Consider the following 11,989-nt stretch of genomic DNA (forward strand, 5'->3'; position numbering starts at 1 on the left):
CGGCCACATCGGCAGCAGAGGCTACAGTTGATTCTGCAGCAGCATCAGCGTTTGCAGGTAAGTCGATCTTACCTGCAAACGCTGATGCTGCTGCAGAATCAACTGTAGCCTCTGGTGCCGATGTGGCCGACACGATGCAGGACCTGTGAGTGACGTCACAGATCTGCACTGCCAGAAGCTGGGCGTTCTGAAGAGAAGTGGATGATACTTCTCGTCAGAACGCCCAGCTAGTAAAAGTAGTAAACACGCCCCGATGTACGCACATAATACACGCCCACTTGGACTTTTACTTTAAACACGCCCACTTGGACTTTTGCAAGCCTCATTCGCATAAATACAAAAATGGTCATAACTTGGCCAAAAATGCTCGTTTTTTAAAAATAAAAACGTTACTGTAATCTACATTGCAGCGCCTATCTGCTGCAATAGCAGATAGGGGTTGCAAAATCTGGTGACAGAGCCTCTTTAAGAAGCCCAGATACTAGGAGACCCTAGCAATTGGCAGGTATATGTTGAATATAGAAAGAACAAGATGTGCCTAGAGCACATTGAAACCAATTTCCCAATTGCTAAACAGTGTGGTTAAAATATAACTTTTATTATTTTGCTATTAAAGATGTCCATAGGGACATAACACTCAGCACAAACGGTTAAAATTAGTAGCCAATATTGCTTCAGCACACGCTCTGTATTCACTCGGTCTGCATGTGTTGCCAGACGGAGTGTAAAATACTCAGTTGCCAAGTCTCGTGTCAGCAGCTGCAGACTGCCGAGCTATAGTGGATACGATGTGGTATGCGTGCTCAGAATTGCCAAGCAGGTTAGGCTTTTTAAAATAATAGATTTAGCCCCCCCGACATGTTTCACTGTCAACACAGCGTCCTCAGGGGATCAAAACGGGGCTAGTGAGCGCGCGTGTAGATTGTCAGTCCCTTTAAAAGTTTGCGATTATCCTCACACAGGGTTCACCTGTGTAAGAACCAATTGGAGCTCAGTACAAGGACCGAGCCTCCACAGTGAGAGATTGACACATGTATTGGCCAATATGTGAGCCGTATGTGTGACCAATAGGGCTGTGCTAAGTGCGCATGGGCACTAGCAGCACGGCTGGACTTAGTAAATGTTCTTGCTTTGGCACTGTTTTCAGCGCCTGCGTACAAGAGGCACCGATGATCTTAGTCGATTTTCAAGATTGGTAGCGGCATGTGCGCATGTCTAGGCACTTAGAAAAAAAAATCACTAGATGAATCTCTGTAATAGAGATATACCATCCAGTTTGACCACTATAAAGAAAGTATAAATAGCCTACCAGGATGCAGATCACGTTTACAGGTGTTGTGGATTAAAAGTATGTTTGTGACTCCACTTCCTCTTTTACAACGGCCCCTGCATCCGGGAATACACCCTAACCATATATATATATACATAGAGAGAAAGAGAGAACCAATGTATGAGTACCACGCACAGCCTAAAGTCAGAAGGAAAGCCCCTTTTTGTGACAGCATATAAGCTTGAGTGTAATGCATAATAAATGAGATCTACTTTGACCCTACCCTTGGTGTCAGTGTATTTTCTTCCGTGCGCACGCTAAAGCTGAACCTACTGAATTTGGACCAGGCAGTCAACTGACGAGTATACCTGAGTATACATCCATAACAGCTGGCGCCCGTAACGTGGGGCCTAGGCGAAAGATCCGGACAGAGCAGCGGACCCACTAGCCGGAACGAGTGGCCGGAATATCGGGAAGGGGGAGACTGCAGCTCCATAAGGTAAGAAAATTATATTATCTTACTTGACAAACTCTTCCCGTATTGCCGCCCAACGTTTTCGGTGGGACCGCTGTCCTTAAGGACGCAAGACCACTATTAAAAGCCTTGGCTCCAAGAACTCATATATGGTCTAACAAACTCCACTTGACTGCTCTGGGGAACACGGACATGTTTGCTGTTTTTTTATGAATATCGACCTAATAATCTAGTATTGATCTTCGACACCTAATGAAGGTTTGAGTCCCCATTGTGTCCGAAGTGGTGTGTTGACTAGCTATCAACCACGGATATAGAATTTGAAAATTTAAATAGAGATCATACGTCTAACAACGGTAAGAGTCCCTGTTGCGTATGCCTTTTGATTCAAATATAGATCATACGTCTAACAACGGTAAGAGTCCCTGTTGCGTATGCCCTTGAAGGATATATGTCGATATTCACATAAAGTAGACAACTTCCAATAGTCCGGCAAAATGTCAAAATGTTACTAATTAGCTAAGCCTTATTGCAATAACCCAACTTATAATCAGAAAATAAGTTTTTATTACATTTTAGACAAAATTCCGATAATCCGGAATATGCTTTACACAAAAGTCCGATAATCCAGAATATTACCTTTTTTTCCAAAATATTGCCCAAATGAATATTACTGTTATTGCCTGTCTAATTTCAAATGGATTGGCCCCCGGATGTATTGAGGGATTTGTCTTAGCATACTTCTTTTTGTTATTTTCTTTGTTGGGTTATACTCCAGAATATCACAAAAGGGAGGCCACTCATGGCACTCCTATAAATGACCTGTCCTAATTGTCTGTACGGGGTTACCTTGGCTATATCTAATGAGGGGTGGTGTTTAGTGGATATAGAGGACAAGGATTTCCACGCAGAAAACACTGGTTATAAAGCAATAAATTGTCAGACTGAGAGTTAAGTTTTCCAGCTAAATATACACATACATCCCACCCTAGAAACACTCATAGGGTATATATGGGAACACATTGAGGGGGGGGAAACAATACACGCTCAAGGATTCGGTAGTCAGGTGTAATAACTCTGCTAAAAAGCGCGTGACTCAGGCAGGAAAGACCCTATAAATTTCACAATGGGGTCCAGCAATAGCACCGAGACAGGAGAATACACAGCCGCACAGATGGTGGCAGAAAGGGAAGGGAAAAAGTATGTGACAAAAAAGAAGAAGTTAATGAAAGTGGCTGGAATTCATAGTGGAGGCCGTTTAGATGAAGCAGAGTGGAAACAGGTATTAGTCACCAAGAAGGGAGTTTTACAAGATGAGGGACTGCAAAAACACGCAGAAGCATGGTACAAGACAGCTAAGGGAGTGAATAAAGCAAAATGGAGGGAAAGGTTTACTGAGGAAGGAAAGTATCGTTATACAGCATGTGATCAGAAAGACAAAGAAGCAGAAGTAGAATCTAAAATGGAGCCTGCATCACCGACCGCACCCTTAGAATCTAAAATGGCATCTGCATCACCGACCACACCCTTGGTGAGCGGACCTCCACCCTACCCCGACACCGGGACCAACTGGGATCCCCGGGGCTGGACGTGTGGGAGATGTAAATGTCAGAACCCCGACTGCCGGGAGACTTGTTACTTTTGTGGGACCCCTAGACTTTACACCACATCAGGGACATACCCATTACTCAATCATGACAATACCCCGTACCACCCGAATAGAGGGACCAGCCAGACGCCCTCATCCAAACCACCCACCTCAAAACCCAAGCTGCCTCCCAGTCCCTATGCAGCCATCACACGTGACTTGGTAGATTTGGGTGAAGCCACATTTCCCCTGGGTGTTTCCGACCATGACCATGACGAACAGGAGACGGGTAGCGTACATAGTGAACAAAGTGGGTACAGGCGACAGGATGAGGCAGAAGCGGCCACACAAAATCCACAACTGGCGCCAACATGGTCAAATCCACCCGTGCTCACCCCCAACCCTGCGAGTTCAGCAAGGGATGCAGATGTCACTTCCTCCAATTTTAGGGGCCGACGCACCGACCAACGTCCCAGATACGTCCCCTGGAAACCGCAGGAAACACAGGCTCTATTAAATGGTCTGCCTGATCCAGAAAAACAACCCATGCCTTTCTATAGACGCTTGTGCCAGATACAAAAGACACATGCGGCCACATGGAAGGACCTGTGCGGTCTAACTCAGATAAAGGCAGGAGACTCTTTCTGGCCAGTCATAGAGCCACATGTTACACCCCGTCATCCTGATGACATTGATAACTATGCCTCAGGGCCCCGCTTCCTTGAAAAATTAAAGGAATGGGCCACAGATCGGCTGGCTGACCAAGCCACTGCCCTACAGGATGTTACGCAGGATAAGGCAGAGTCAGTTGAGAAGTTTTACTACCGCCTTAACCAGCTCTGCACTGATTTAGGGTTTGACACACGTCTAGTCAAAACTCACGCCCAGTTATGGGGGCATGCCTTTGTCCAGGGGCTTAGGGAACACATAAGGAAAAGCCTCATAAGCACTAGGCCCGAGTACCGAGGCATGGCAGGGGAAACTTTGTTCCAGGTAGCAAGGGGTATCGAGCAGAACCTGGCCACAAAACCTCCCAAAACCACCCTGTTACCCTATCAGCCAGGTGACTGGAATGCCCCACCCAACTTTCCCCAGTCCAGGCCACGTCCTACGTGCTATGGATGTGGGAAATTGGGTCACCTCAAGCGGGATTGCCGCTCAGGCCGACCCCCAATGAAAACACAACCTCCCCGCAATCAGCCATGAATAAGCTCATCCTCACTCTGCAAAAGCAAGCTCCAAAAGCAGAACAGGAGGAGTGGATCACAAAGGGGGCAACAATGGACAACGGGTTGTATACAAAGCATGACAAACCGTGTCTTCCAAGGGCATTATACCCCATGATGGCCCAGTGGGCGCACGGTCCAACACACCTGTCGAAAATCCCTATGAATAACCTGGTACAAATGTATTGGTTTGCCCCAGGATTCTCTATCATGACGAATCAATATACAAAGGGATGTATCACCTGTGGGAAGTGCAACCCTGGGAAAATGGTGAAACCTCCAGCGAAATGCACTCCAAAGCCACTGTACCCATTCCAGCGAATCCAAATAGACCACATACAAATGCCAAGATCCGGCTTGTATGAATATGTCCTAGTAGTGATAGACATCTTCTCGGGTTGGCCAGAGGCGTTCCCGGTAAAAAACCAGTCAGCCACAACCACTGCTAAAAAGCTGTTGAGTGAAATAGTGTGCAGATATGGCGTGCCTGAGACAATCGAGAGTGACCAAGGCCCAGCCTTCACAGCCAACCTTACGAGGGAACTATGGAAGGCCCTTGGCTCTGAATTAGCTTTTCATACTCCCTATCATCCACAGAGCAGTGGAAAGGTGGAAAGGCTTAACGGTACGCTCAAACAGAAAATGCTGAAAGCAGCTGAAGGAGCAGGGAAACCTTGGCCAGAAAGTTTAGCCCTAGCCCTCTTTAGTGTAAGACACACACCAAAGGGCCCTCAAAAGTTAAGCCCCTACCAAATACTCTTTGGCAGTGTACCCCGATTGGGACTATATTTCCCCCAGCAGCTGAATATGCAATATGATACGTTGTCCAGATATGTAATTGAACTAACCAAACGGTTGACTAACATACATGGCAAAGTCTTTTCTTCCATTCCAGATCCTGACTCTCTGACAGGAGAGAACCCGATACAACCAGGGGATTGGATCCTGCTAAAGAAGTTCAATCGGAAAAGTTCGCTTGAACCCCGGTTTGACGGCCCCTTCCAAGTCCTTCTCACAACCCCCACATCGGTGAAACTTGAAGGAAGAGATAATTGGGTCCACGCATCTCACTGCAAAAAGACCTCGACCCCGGAATAGAACCATGATGATCATATCCTTTTTTTTTGCTTTCTGGGGATGATATGTGGAACTAAGGGACAGGAGGGTTATGGGGAGCGATTACTAAGGACCAAGGGGTAATCACCTTTTGGTATAACACTTCAAGCCCTATAAGTGTCTATTGCATTATAGTCCCATGCCCTAGCCCACAGTGGCAATCAACCATGCACCAGGGGACCCAGTACATCTGTATAACCACCCAGGAAACGGAGAGGGATCAAATTTTGAGAAGTAGGCTTATGTGGGGTGGAATACTGGAACAGAATGGGGATACAAACCACAACAGGCACAAGACAGAAAGCATAAAAATGGGAAAAATCTGCTTGCTCGAATGACTTTGACCAAGGGCCCCTGATGGTAGTATAAGTAAGGCACTCCAAGGACTGGAGGATCTATCAGTAGAACTAAAAAGGAATTCAGGGATTACCAACACATGGGATCAGGCTTTTGCTTGGATAGGAGGGTGGAAGGCAGCCTTAGTGCAAGCTGTCATAACTTTTGTATGTATAATACTTGTACTCTCACTCATTGTGTGTGTTGTGTCATCCCTTGTGCAAGGAAACTCATAACCAAGGTGGTCGAAGATGTCTCCCCAACCAGGTATGCTGAATTTTCCGAAATCGAAGAGGAGGATGCACTAAAACCGCCTGCCTCCTATGGTCAGGAACTTATACAACCGACAGCAACGGATTACCACAAGCAGACCCCCTCCATACGGTTACTGAGTATCCAGCTCTTCTATCAAAGACCACTAAGAGGGACCTATGCGCTAGGCATAGGCTTGTCTCCTAACTGGTGAAACATGGAACGAAGGGTACTAGGGCTGGATCATAGGGATAGCATTGAAATGGAGTCAAAGGGGGAACTGTTGTGGATTAAAAGTATGTTTGTGACTCCACTTCCTCTTTTACAACGGCCCCTGCATCCGGGAATACACCCTAACCATATATATATATACATAGAGAGAAAGAGAGAACCAATGTATGAGTACCACGCACAGCCTAAAGTCAGAAGGAAAGCCCCTTTTTGTGACAGCATATAAGCTTGAGTGTAATGCATAATAAATGAGATCTACTTTGACCCTACCCTTGGTGTCAGTGTATTTTCTTCCGTGCGCACGCTAAAGCTGAACCTACTGAATTTGGACCAGGCAGTCAACTGACGAGTATACCTGAGTATACATCCATAACACAGGTAACATGGCCACGGACAGGCTTGGTTGAACGTCCAGAGATGACTTGGACAGTATCTGAAATAGGGGTCTGAGTGTGTTAGGAACACAATGGTACCGTATTCACAGTCATATTTAACTAAGTACTCCGAAGTTTTAGTGCGCATGTCTAGGCACTTAGTGAATGCATCAGCAGGGAGTTCTCCTACCGATGGGGTACGTATTATAATAATAAATGCATATATTTTCTATATTACAAGTCCACCTATACTTCCACAAGGAATACGGCTCAGCCTCACTGTATTGGTTCAAGTAAAGGAAGGAGGGGAGAAGACCACAGGGACGGACAGTTAGTCCAATGGACATAATAGACTACTTGAATAGTCAATGTAGAAATATATTGTCTCTTTTTTCAAATGGAGATAAGCATTGGTCTTAATAACCAGATGACAGCTGTCAATATATATATATATATATGTATACCAATTGTGGCATTAGAGATTAGGGCGATTATAAAAAGGCTGCAAAAGTGAATCCTTCATTTAGTCCATTTGGGCTTAGGGATCTGAGCCTATGAATCCATTTTGCTTCTTCTTGCAATAGTTTTTTATCAAGATTCCCAGCTCTGGGACCCAGCTTAACTTGGGTGATGCCCCAAAATTTAAGAGCATTGATGTTTCCTTGGTGGTGAAGTCTAATGTGTTTGGAGAGAGGTGTATCCTCCTTCATATTGATCGTACTTTTGTGCTTCGAGATCCTTCTGCGGAGTTGTTGAATGGTCTTGCCCACGTATAATTTTGGGCAGGGGCACTGTGCGGCATAAACGATACCACTACTTTGACAATTAATGAATTGTTTTATGGTAAAGATCCTCCCATCAACTGGGTTGGAAAAGGTTTTGGTCGTCGGCATCAAAGGGCAAAAGGAGCATCTGCCACAGGGAAAGGAGCCCTGTATTGGGGGCGGAAGCCACGTTTTTTGTTCAGTTAATGGTCTCGAATAGTGACTATGTGTTAGATATTCGCGGAGGTTCTTACCTCTCCGATAAGTGATGTTGGGAATATCAGAGATTGTGTCACAAATGTCACTGTCTGTTAGTAAAATAGACCAGTGTCTCTTTAAGATATTTTTAATTTGATATGAGCAATTATCAAAATTCCCTATGCATCTTATGAGGGAAGATGGTTTATTAACAGCCGGAATGGATTTATCATTCTCCTTTTTTCCATGTAGCAGATCATCCCTCGATGTTGCCCTAGCCCTAGCATAGGCTCTATGCAGGGTTTTCTTTGGGTATCCGCGCGCGAGGAACTTTTTATATAGTGTATCACATTCTAATTGGAAGGTGATATCTTCAGAGCAGTTTCTTTTTGCTCTCAAGTACTGTCCGATAGGAATACCTTTTTTGAGGGCCGGCGGATGGAAGCTTCCCCAATGCAGGAAACTGTTTGTTGCAGTTTCTTTTCTGTAGATATTAGTTTGTACTGCCCCACCAGGATCCAGGGAAATTTTTAGGTCCAAGAAGTTAATTTCATTTGTATGTATAGTGTAGGTGAATTTCATCCCAATATGATTATTGTTGATGATATCCATGAAGTCGGAGAAAAGAGCAGTGTCCCCCTCCCAAAAAATAAGTATGTCATCTATATATCTACCCCAGAAGGAAATGTGACAAGTGAAGGGGAGTAGATCGTCGTTAAAAATTAAAGTGTCCTCCCACCACCCCAAAAATAAATTTGCGTAAGTGGGTGCACAAACAGTGCCCATGGCCGTGCCTTTAAGTTGGTGGTAGAATTTATTGTCGAAAAGAAAGTAATTGTGTGTGAGTAAAAATTGTAATAAAGATACAGTGAAGTTGTTGTGCGCCTGAAACTGAGTCCCCTTAGTGCTCAAAAAGTGTCGGACAGCACTAAGACCCAGATCGTGATTGATATTGGTGTACAGTGACTCAACATCGATAGTGGCTATTAGTGTAGTGGAAGAGACGTTAGTCCCCTGGATCCTGGTGAGGGTGTCTTTTGTATCTCGTAAAAACGAGGGCAGGGCTGTGACAAAGGAAGACAGTATTTCATTTACGTATGTACTGATACCTTGCGTTAAGTTGTCATTACCGGAGACAATTGGTCTACCAGGTATTGGTGTGACATTTTTATGTATTTTGGGCAAGGCATAAAAAGTCGCCAGAGTAGGTGTTGAGTTATACATCGATTTGAATTCCTCAGGTGATATTATTCCATTTGACCTTGCATTAATCAGTAGTGTACGTAATTCAGATAGATATCGCTCAGTTGGGTTACCATCCAATACCTTATATGTAGATGTATCATTAAGGAGTCTCTGGACCATCGAGACATAGTCTTTACGATTGAGAATAACAATATTGCCCCCTTTGTCAGAGGGTTTGAATATAATTTCTTCGTTTTTGCTAAGTTCATCCAGTGCTGTTTTCTCCGATTTACTGAGATTACTTCGAAGCTTTTGTTTTTGCGATTCAAGTTTCTTTAGATCAGCACTGACCATTTTAACAAATATATCGATATGTGGATATTGCGATATAGGAGGTGTTAGTCGTGACTTCGGTCGTAGTGTAGAGAAAGGGCCAGTAGCCATATCAGCTGGGTATTCATTTTCATTTTCTAGCTCTTCTAGTGCCTGTAAGGTAGTCAGTTCAGTATGATTAAAAGCAGTAGTATCATCCGATTTGTTCTTGAAATATTTATGTAAGGCAAGCTTTCTTGCAAATAAATTGACATCTTTGGTCCAAGTGAATTCATCAAAATTTGGAGTGGGAGTATATGATAGGCCTTTACATAAAAGTGATTTTTGCTGTGAGCTAAGTTCAAATTGTGAAAGATTTACTACTTGCATATCATCTGACAGACGATTGTCACTGTGTGTCACTTGGTCTGGCTCCATGGTGTGTTGTGCAGACCTAAAAAAGGGAGCGCAGAAAAGGTGTTTGTGGGTACTGAAACTATGGAGCTCGCGTTTCCCATGTTCACAACATTCCTCATAGGGCCATCCGTGTGTTTTCCCACAGGAAATGGGGTGCTGGGTGTCACCGTTGTGGGTATGTGGGACGCAGAGGGGATAGAAGAGGCAGCATATGTAGAGATAGCTGACGTAGCTGAAGTGGCGGCACGTTGTCCATTGTGAGCTGTCCATATTGGTGATATACCTTTAGGGCCGGTAGGTGTTCTTTTAGACGGATTATATTTTCTATTTTTTATTTTTCGTTTGGCTCCTAGTCTATTGTCGTCAGACGGTAGTCTGGACTCCTCTGTGCCAGATACGTCTGACTCAGAGATATCAATAGATCTGTTGTCACGATTATGAAAAGGAGTAGAAGGAGCACGGCTACGATAGGTATATATCTGACCTGTGTCAAAGTCTCTGCGATCTCTAATATATTTTCTATGTTTTCTCTCCTTTATTTCTCTCTGTAGATGTTCAATGTTTTTTTGAAGTTTTGTTTCACATTCACAATATTCTGGTGCTGAACTGAAGGTCTGAATATCTTGAATCTCTTTTTCTAGTTGTGAGCCAACCTTGAGAAGGTCTCTTTTCTCAAATTCTAATAGATATTGCATTAGACGCAGGGAACTTTCAGTTAGTATTTTTTCCCATCCCTTAATGAAATTTGTGTCACTGCGATATAAGTTAGGTATTAGATTAATACGTAGACCTCTGTATATTATTTGTTGTTGTAGATATGTTTCTAAACTGGTAATTTCCCAGCAGGATCTTACATACTGCTTATAAGTTTTCTGAAGGTCTCTAAAGGCAGTGTGTACATCAAATTGATGTAGTGGTACGTTTTCCGTGGAGAAAACGAATAGAGCCTCAGAGGCCAAGTCATCTGGATTCAGCTTTCTCGATAGAAAATTTGCCATCACCTGATTAATGGTATATATATGAGTAGAATATCTCAATAGAAGACAAAAAAAGGGGGTCAAGATATATAGGGTGATTAACCCAATTGGAGAACAGATACTAGGAGACCCTAGCAATTGGCAGGTATATGTTGAATATAGAAAGAACAAGATGTGCCTAGAGCACATTGAAACCAATTTCCCAATTGCTAAACAGTGTGGTTAAAATATAACTTTTATTATTTTGCTATTAAAGATGTCCATAGGGACATAACACTCAGCACAAACGGTTAAAATTAGTAGCCAATATTGCTTCAGCACACGCTCTGTATTCACTCGGTCTGCATGTGTTGCCAGACGGAGTGTAAAATACTCAGTTGCCAAGTCTCGTGTCAGCAGCTGCAGACTGCCGAGCTATAGTGGATACGATGTGGTATGCGTGCTCAGAATTGCCAAGCAGGTTAGGCTTTTTAAAATAATAGATTTAGCCCCCCCGACATGTTTCACTGTCAACACAGCGTCCTCAGGGGATCAAAACGGGGCTAGTGAGCGCGCGTGTAGATTGTCAGTCCCTTTAAAAGTTTGCGATTATCCTCACACAGGGTTCACCTGTGTAAGAACCAATTGGAGCTCAGTACAAGGACCGAGCCTCCACAGTGAGAGATTGACACATGTATTGGCCAATATGTGAGCCGTATGTGTGACCAATAGGGCTGTGCTAAGTGCGCATGGGCACTAGCAGCACGGCTGGACTTAGTAAATTTTCTTGCTTTGGCACTGTTTTCGGCGCCTGCGTACAAGAGGCACCGATGATCTTAGTCGATTTTCAAGATTGGTAGCGGCATGTGCGCATGTCTAGGCACTTAGAAAAAAAAAATCACTAGATGAATCTCTGTAATAGAGATATACCATCCAGTTTGACCACTATAAAGAAAGTATAAATAGCCTACCAGGATGCAGATCACGTTTACAGGTAACATGGCCACGGACAGGCTTGGTTGAACGTCCAGAGATGACTTGGACAGTATCTGAAATAGGGGTCTGAGTGTGTTAGGAACACAATGGTACCGTATTCACAGTCATATTTAACTAAGTACTCCGAAGTTTTAGTGCGCATGTCTAGGCACTTAGTGAATGCATCAGCAGGGAGTTCTCCTACCGATGGGGTACGTATTATAATAATAAATGCATATATTTTCTATATTACAAGTCCACCTATACTTCCACAAGGAATACGGCTCAGCCTCACTGTATTGGTTCAAGTAAAG

At 43.9% G+C, this 11,989-nt stretch overlaps 1 long non-coding RNA gene across 1 annotated transcript; it reads left to right on the top strand.

Moving 5' to 3' along the window:
* The first annotated feature begins 1,337 nt into the window (after positions 1-1,337).
* On the top strand, positions 1,338-6,763 carry LOC142759075 (uncharacterized). Its single transcript, XR_012883055.1, has 2 exons — positions 1,338-1,769; positions 5,455-6,763. It is a non-coding gene; the product is annotated as an uncharacterized LOC142759075 (long non-coding RNA).
* Positions 6,764-11,989: the final 5,226 nt, after the last annotated feature.

This window comes from Rhinoderma darwinii, chromosome 4 (genome assembly GCF_050947455.1).
Source record: "Rhinoderma darwinii isolate aRhiDar2 chromosome 4, aRhiDar2.hap1, whole genome shotgun sequence".
In the NCBI taxonomy this organism is placed as follows: domain Eukaryota; kingdom Metazoa; phylum Chordata; class Amphibia; order Anura; family Rhinodermatidae; genus Rhinoderma; species Rhinoderma darwinii.